The sequence below is a fragment of the Tupaia chinensis genome, unplaced genomic scaffold (assembly GCF_000334495.1).
Source record: "Tupaia chinensis unplaced genomic scaffold, TupChi_1.0 Scaffold145396_1, whole genome shotgun sequence".
Classification (NCBI taxonomy): Eukaryota; Metazoa; Chordata; class Mammalia; order Scandentia; family Tupaiidae; genus Tupaia; species Tupaia belangeri.
The window spans coordinates 129,572-137,350 of NW_006205257.1; positions in this window are offsets into that span (position 1 = coordinate 129,572).

Sequence of the window (7,779 nt, forward strand, 5' to 3'; positions counted from 1 at the left end):
AGACTCTGCTAATTTCCCTGTTTGTAGTCAGATTGACTTCCTGCTTCAATCCCCTTCTTTACTTCAGCTTGTTTGTTTGTGTTCCCCCCAAGCCCCATAGGACATGTGCATACTTTCATTCCTCTTTCTTGGTACCATGTCTAGGTAGCCTTGCTTGACAAATCTGTGTCCTAACTTCCCTTCTTCCAGTTTGTGAGTAGAGACTCTGCTAATTTCCCTGTTTGTAGTCAGATTGACTTCCTGCTTCAATCCCCTTCTTTACTTCAGCTTGTTTGTTTGTGTTCCCCCCAAGCCCCATAGGACATGTGCACTCAACAGAGAGAAAGAGAGAGAGACAGTGAGAGGGAAAGTGAGAAATAATCCCCTTGGGGGATGGCCATGCCACAGTCCCTTTTCTCTGTTCTCCTTCTGGGATTTTGGGCACACACACACACACGTGCCCAGCATGATTTTCAAACTGTCAGATCCAGGAATCGAACCACAATTGGCCATGTGGGATTCCAGCACCTTAACCCCTGTGCCTCCTGCTGGCCCTCTTTCTTCAGATTCTTAAGAGTTTTCCAAGAATAGAAATTGGGATGGTGCAGATGGGAGACTCTCTAGGCAGTTCTTACAGAACCAGTGACAATCTTTGAGTACTCTGAATCAGGGGGCACAGTAGAGTGATAGAAAGCACACAGTGAAAACAGAGAGAGGATGGCCAAATTTTCAGTACATCTCTCAGGGCAAATAGAAACGCACAGTAAGTAGCTTTCTGGTTACATGATTTTCTGGTCCCTTTTAAAGAAAATTTACAAATTATTCTGAAAGTGTCTTTTCATTGTCCCTAAGTGTATCCCAACCCAGGGAGGGCATCTGAGTGCCACACGTGAAAACTACTACTCCTTCCAATACACATTTGTCTGAACTGGCACTGATGGCTATATTTCTCTGGGTTTACTGTCGTCTGTCACTAGGATCCCTATACAGTGGTATCTAACTTTTAAAGCAACTTTTTAAGAAAACTCTACTTGTATTTTGTTCATTTTAAGTGTGTGATACTAATGACACATGTTAGACTTTTTTTTAAAAGCACTTATGTTTTGAAAATAGAATAAAGAATAAGAATTTCCAATTAAATCATGTCTGGTACAACTATACAAAACTTTACATGTATCTTTAATTTGTGATTGGAGTTTATTTCATGGCTTTATTTTACATAATGTTTAATTATACAGTATAGTCAAAGTTCATTAATTGGGGCAAAGTAAAATAATATTCATACATACCTCGTATATTGTACACTATATAATATGGTAGATAATACATGTAGAGAAACATCTGATAAATTGATAAAAATACGTATTTTGTCATTTAAATACATATCCACTTAAATGAAGGTCACTAAATTCAAATGGGCTTATTGATGTCTTTAGGGAACTGTTCTGATGAATGAATAAAACAGATTTTTACCCAGATTTCAATTGTGTATAAATGGTGCTTCTGTTTCTGCACTACTGGAAGGTGCTTGAAAAGTTTGTTCTCCTAAGCATTATACATATTTGGGAGAATCTTATAGTAGTCGTTAGCCTTTTCTGTAACAACAGAAGATTTATCCAGCAGGATGAATAGTGTCTCTATAGTCCCATCTGGTTAATTTTACTACATTCTGGGAATTTTATGCAACTGGTAAAACAGAGGTGGTTGTTCTGAGCCATACTTCACCTCACAAAACCTCTACCATCCTTTTTTCAACTTACAAAATGCCTACTGTCTATACTAATGTAGTGGAAATAAATAGGGCATTTTCCATGTTTAGTCTTTATTTCCTGTTTAACTTTAGTGACCCAAGGTGGTGGTTCATCCAAAATCATCCTCATTTATGCCTGGCTCTCTGGCATAATTATTAACACTCCCTGTCACTTTCAAAAGTGTCCCAGTTTTGATGATATGGTCACTAGATTTAGCAGAAGGTCTTTTTTTTTTTTTGGAGAGGTTTTTGCTATAGGGCGCATGTGCTCGCCAGACAGAGAGAGACAGAGAGACAGAAAGCGAGAAATCACCCCCCAGGGGGGATGGCCACGCCGCAATCCCTTCTCCTCCATTCTCCTCTCAGGATCTTGGGCACGCACACACATGTGCCCGGCGTGAGTTTTAAGCCACCAGGTCCAGGACGCGAACTGTGGTCGACTACATGGGAGTCCAGCGACATAGCCATTACGCTAACTGCTGGTCTCAGAAGGTCATTTCTTTTAAGTTTACGCCTGAAATCCAAGGACCTGTTCTCAAAGCACTAGTTGTACTCTTGCAGTCGTAGTATAGAGGTAAGGATAACCTTGGGGGGAGGGACACATTACCCAAAAAAAAAAAAAAAAAAAAAAAAAAAAAAAAAAAAAAAAAAAAAACCAAATTAGACCAATTGTGCTTAAAGCAAATAACCAATATTTGAGTATTTACCAAATGCCAGATATTGTTACATAGGCACTTTACATGGGCTACCTTTTCTTCACAATTTCCATGTGAGGTTGATATTGTTGGCACCCCACCTTATAGGTGAGAGAACTGGGGCACCGAGAGTTTAAACAAACTGTCTAAGAGCAATTTGCTAATAAGTGCTAGAGCTAGGATTTGAATCCACGCAGTCTGACTTTTAGAGTTCACATTCTTAACAACTATACTCTTCGAAGAAGAGATATTTTTAGGAAGTGGTATAAAAACAAGAGTCAATATGTTCAATACAGTTGAAGCATCAGTGAACAAATTATAAAACAAACAAAGAAGGTGGCAAAGGGGGTAGTGCCGTTTGAATGTGTTTGCTTTCCCTTCTGCCTACTTCTGCCAGCAAGCAAAGACAGGGGAGAGGGCCAAAAGAAGCAGCACTGCCCAACCTGACCTTGCTGGTTCAAACGTTACCTTTAGCAATTATGGTTGAGGAAAATGAGTCAAGTAACTTGCCCTAGCATCCTAGCAAGCTATGGAGCCAAGATTCAGTACTACTTCTTCTGACATCGAATACTCCAGTAGAAAATCCAGTACTTCGAGAGGAGTGTTCTTTCCCAAATTAATGGTCTTATAGGTATTTTACATGTGGAAAATTGAGGTTAGGGATCTGTGACATGGTTTATGCTCTGTTTTTATTGTAAGTAAGAGTCCAGCCTCCCTGGGATATCTGCTGGGAGAATGCACTGCCAAATCCAGACCATTGTGCAACAATTTTATCTTTCGCCATAGTTGACTCATCTTGCCACATTGTGTGCAATCCTAGGATACTGTTTCCATTTTAATAGCTGTATTCAAGTGTTGAAGTGTTTCAGCTGCCTTTTGCTATATCTGAAAGAACACATAATACAACCCATTTTCATGTCATCTGATTGAGGTCCAGAATTTAGGGTGTTGGTAGGCCAGTCTATATCCTACCCTTTTCCTTCCACTATTCCTGAAGGCCCAAGTCAAGTTCCATTTCCTCTGTTGCTGGCCTATCATAATCTCACCTTTAAATTAATTCCTACAGCCCCATAGTCTCCCTCCTCTTCTGTCTATAAATATGTACAATTCTCTCTTAACCTAAGAAACAATTCTAAGCTCCAGCATGCCCCAGGCTGATAGACTAACTCCTTTCTTTTCACAATCATATTTCTTCAAATGGAAGAAATCTTTGGGAAATATTGGAAGCTATACTTAGGCCAGCAAGTGGCATGGTGGTTAAGATGCTGGACTCGCCCCCATCGTCGACTGAGGTTCAAGTCCTGGATCTGGTGGCTTGAAACTCATGCCAGGTGCATGTGCATTTGTGCCTCAAATCCCGAGAATGGAGAAGGAATTGCAGCATGGCCATCTTCCTTACATGGTGATTTCTCACTTTTCTTCTCCCTGTCTCTCTCTATCTCTCTGGCAAGCACACATGTCTTACGGCAAAAACCTAAAGAAAGAATGTTTTTTTAAAAAAAGAGGAACCTATATTTAAGTGTTGGCTTTACTTCTTAATCTTTTATAATCTGGCTTCCACTGATATATCCTGTCCTCTCACTCCTTAGGGCATCAGTGAGTTTCTAATGGTGAAAGGGGTCTTTTCCTCTTTAGCAATATATAGCATTGCTATTATCTCATACGTCTTGAAACTCTCTTCTCACCTGTTTTCTGTGAGATTGTACTACTGTCTCACTAACCCAGAAAGTCCTTTTCTGTTTCTTTCTGGTATCTTTATCTCCTTCAAACCCCCACAGACAGGTATTTCTAAAAAGTTACATTATTCTCTGTAGCTGAAAGGTTCTCACCATGGTGTGGGGCAGGTTTTAGTGGCATGATCTGATCTAGTTGTTAGTTTTTGCTGCCCTGCAGTCCATGAGAATGGGTGCAACCAAAAGTAAAAGTAGGCACCGAGTAGATATTGCAGCAAGTTCAAGTGAGTGATCATAGTGCCCAGACTAGCATGGTGGCAGTAAAGAGGGAGAAAATTGGGTGTACTTAAGGCATATCTTAGAGATGGAACTGATGGAAATTGCTAATGGATCGGATCTGAAGATGAAGGAAATGAAGAATTAAAATGACTGCTAGGTTTCTGCCTTAGGAAACTGGAGGGATGTTGGTATCTTTACTGAGCTCTGAGAGATGGGGAGAAAAAAAGCTTTTATGCAGAAATATGAGTTTTATTTTGAAAATGTTAAGTTAGATATGACCATTAAAAATCCCTATGAGGCCATTCAATGTCATGGTGGTTAAAGCATCTGTATCCCACATGGCAAACTGTGTGGTTCAAGTCCTGGACCTGACAGTTTGAGAAATATGCCAGGCACATACTTGTGCCTAAAATCACAAAAGGAAGGAGCAAGGGAGAAGACATTGTGATGTGATCATGCCCAATGGAGGGTTCTCTCTCTCTCTCTCTTTCTGGTGAGTACACATGCCATGCAGCAGTTTTAAAATTAAATTAAATTAAATTAAATTAAATTAAAAAGGAAGAAATCCATATGGAGAAAGCCATTTTCCCTTGGCTGTCTCAACCACTCTCATGACTTCAGTTATCTCTTCTTTATGTAGAACAGTGTGTGTGTGTGTGTGTGTGTGTGTGTGTGTGTGTATCTCAGCAGAATTGCTTAACACACTGATTTATAAATCTCAGCACATTTGAACAGTTTTAAAAATCAGACTCCTATGTCCCTTCTGCCCTACCCTATGAGTTCTTCCTCCTAATTGCCTTCATTTTTATACTGGTACTACTAGCTTTTTCTTTATCCAGACTTTAAGAGTTCTCAGAAGCTCTCTTCCATTCTCCTCATTCTCACCAATATCCAATTAGTAAGGACGTCCTGCTGATCCTACCCCATGCATTGTTTCTCCCTCTCAGTTCCCATTGCCCTTAACCTAGTTGAAATCATCATTTCTCCTTCTTCTCCTTCTTCTTTCTTTTATTTGTCAAAGGGTGTGCAAGCTTTCCAAAGAGAGAGAGTGAGAAAGCATCTACACACACACACACACACACACACACACACACACTATGGAGAGTATGGTCATGCTGTAATCCCTTTTCCTCCATCCCTCCTTCCTTTTGGGATTTTGGGCATGCACACACACAAGGTATTTTTTTTTTCAAGCCACCAGGTCTGGGACTCAAACCACACAGTCAGTTATGTGGGGGTGCAACTGCCTTAACCACCACGCCACAGACTGGCCCATTATCACTTCTTTTTTTTTTTTTTGGAGAGGTTTTCACTATAGGGCACGTGCACTCGCCAGACAGACAGAGAGACAGAAAGCGAGAAATCACCCCCCAGGGGGGATGGCCACACTGCAATCCCTTCTCCTCCATTCTCCTTTTGGGATCTTGGGCACGCACGCACACGCACTCGGCGTGAGTTTTAAGCCACCGGGTCCGGGAAGCGAACTGGGGTCGACTACGTGGGAGTCCAGCAACATAGCCATTGCACTAACTGCTGGTTCCCCGATTATCACTTCTTTTCTGGACCATTGCGGCACTCTCACCATCTCCAGTCTCTCAATGACTAATCTTTCCTACACACTACTGCTGTAGGAATCTCTTTGCTAGGCCTACCCTCATAGCCTAGTGGTTCAGAGAGCAGGATCCCACATGGCCAACCATCATTTGAATCCTGGCCCCAGTGGCTTTAAAAATATGTCAGATGTGTGTGTGCATGCCCCAAAGTCCTACAAGATTGTAATGTGACCATGCCCCCATTGTGGGTAGACATGTGCTTTCTTCTTCTCTCTGTCTCTCTCGGGCAAGTGTACACACCCTCTGGCAAGTGAAAAATATATATATTTTTAAAGAGTTCTGTGTAAATGTCTATTTATCCTTCCCTGACACCCATCTTCACCAAGCAAAATCTTGTCCATCCTCTAAGACCCTCTCAAATGCCACTGAGTAAGAATTTTCCTTTTTATTTATTAAATACCAGTTATTAAATATCTAACACTTATTAAGTTAGCTAAGCATTCCTATATTCATTATCTGACTCTGCCTTGTTTAAAGTTCCTTGTGTCTTTACCTCATCTTCTCTACAAGAATGCAAATTCCATGTGAGCAGAGATCAGCTAGTAATCCATCTTTGTATCCTTAGCTGCATTGTACACTTAGTTGATGTCAGATAAATGATAAATGAATGGATGATTGCAGAGCTTTGAACTTGTAGCTATGGGAAGATATGAAAGAAGCATAATAACTTACACTCTAGTGAGAAAATACATCAGGGAAAAAAAGGTTTCCGGAATACTAAGTATTGAAGGGACATCAAATGGAGGATTGAACAAAGTTAGTGTAACAGAAAGTCATCCTGGAGGAATCAAGTTTACATTGTTAAGGAAACGTTCAGTCTTCAGTGTGAGACAGACCTGATTTTTAATTTCGGCTTTTCTGCTCAGTAAGTATGTGACTTTGGACAGCTATTTGTCTCTCTCTAAACTGTGTCTGTAAAATGGGTGTATAACAACCACCTTCATGGAACTGTTGCAAAGATGAAATAATATATTCAGAATAATATATTGTAATGCTCAATAAATGTTTAAAGAGTCAAAGGTAAGTTATATTTGAAAGAAGGTAAGGATATTGGATCGTCTCAGGGGTGTTAGTAAGTCAGTTCAGGTTGGTGTGAGACTAGGGGGCCTGGGCACTGGCCTGTTGGTATCAGATCATTGGGGCCTTTAGGATCCTGGAAATGCTGGCAGTAATTCTAAAACTATTTCAGGATAGCTTCTCTAAATTTGTCTTATATTTTGTCAGACAATAACTGTACATATGTATGGGGTACAGTGGGATGGACCCTCATACCAAATCTAAACTAATTTCCCTAACCTTCCTTTACCTGCAGAAACAAAAGAAGGGAGGCAAGAAAAGCTGCCATTTCCAAATATGACTGAAAATATCTACTTGCATCCTTCCTAACACAGGAAAGTTCATGTATATTTGACATCATTTCTTGATTGCAATCTACCACCCACTTTCTGCAGTCTCACAGGAAAGTGCTATCGATTGGCCAGAGTAAATTATTGAGATTCACTCTTACATAGACATCGAGAGTTAGTTATGAAAAGCAGTTACATCACAGAGTTTACTGTGGAAACTTTGCAAATCATTTGTACCATTAGTCTTTCGCCAAAAAAAGCCGGACTTCAGAACAGGCAGCACATGTAACTGAGTGCTGGTGGTGGTCCCTAGGCAGCCACATTGTATCTATCCTTAAATATTTAAATGGTTATATTTACAGACTGAAACGATTGGGAACGAGTTGAGGTCGCGGTTTTTCGTTTTTTGGGGTTTTCTTTTTTTTTTTTCTTTCTTCCCCCCCC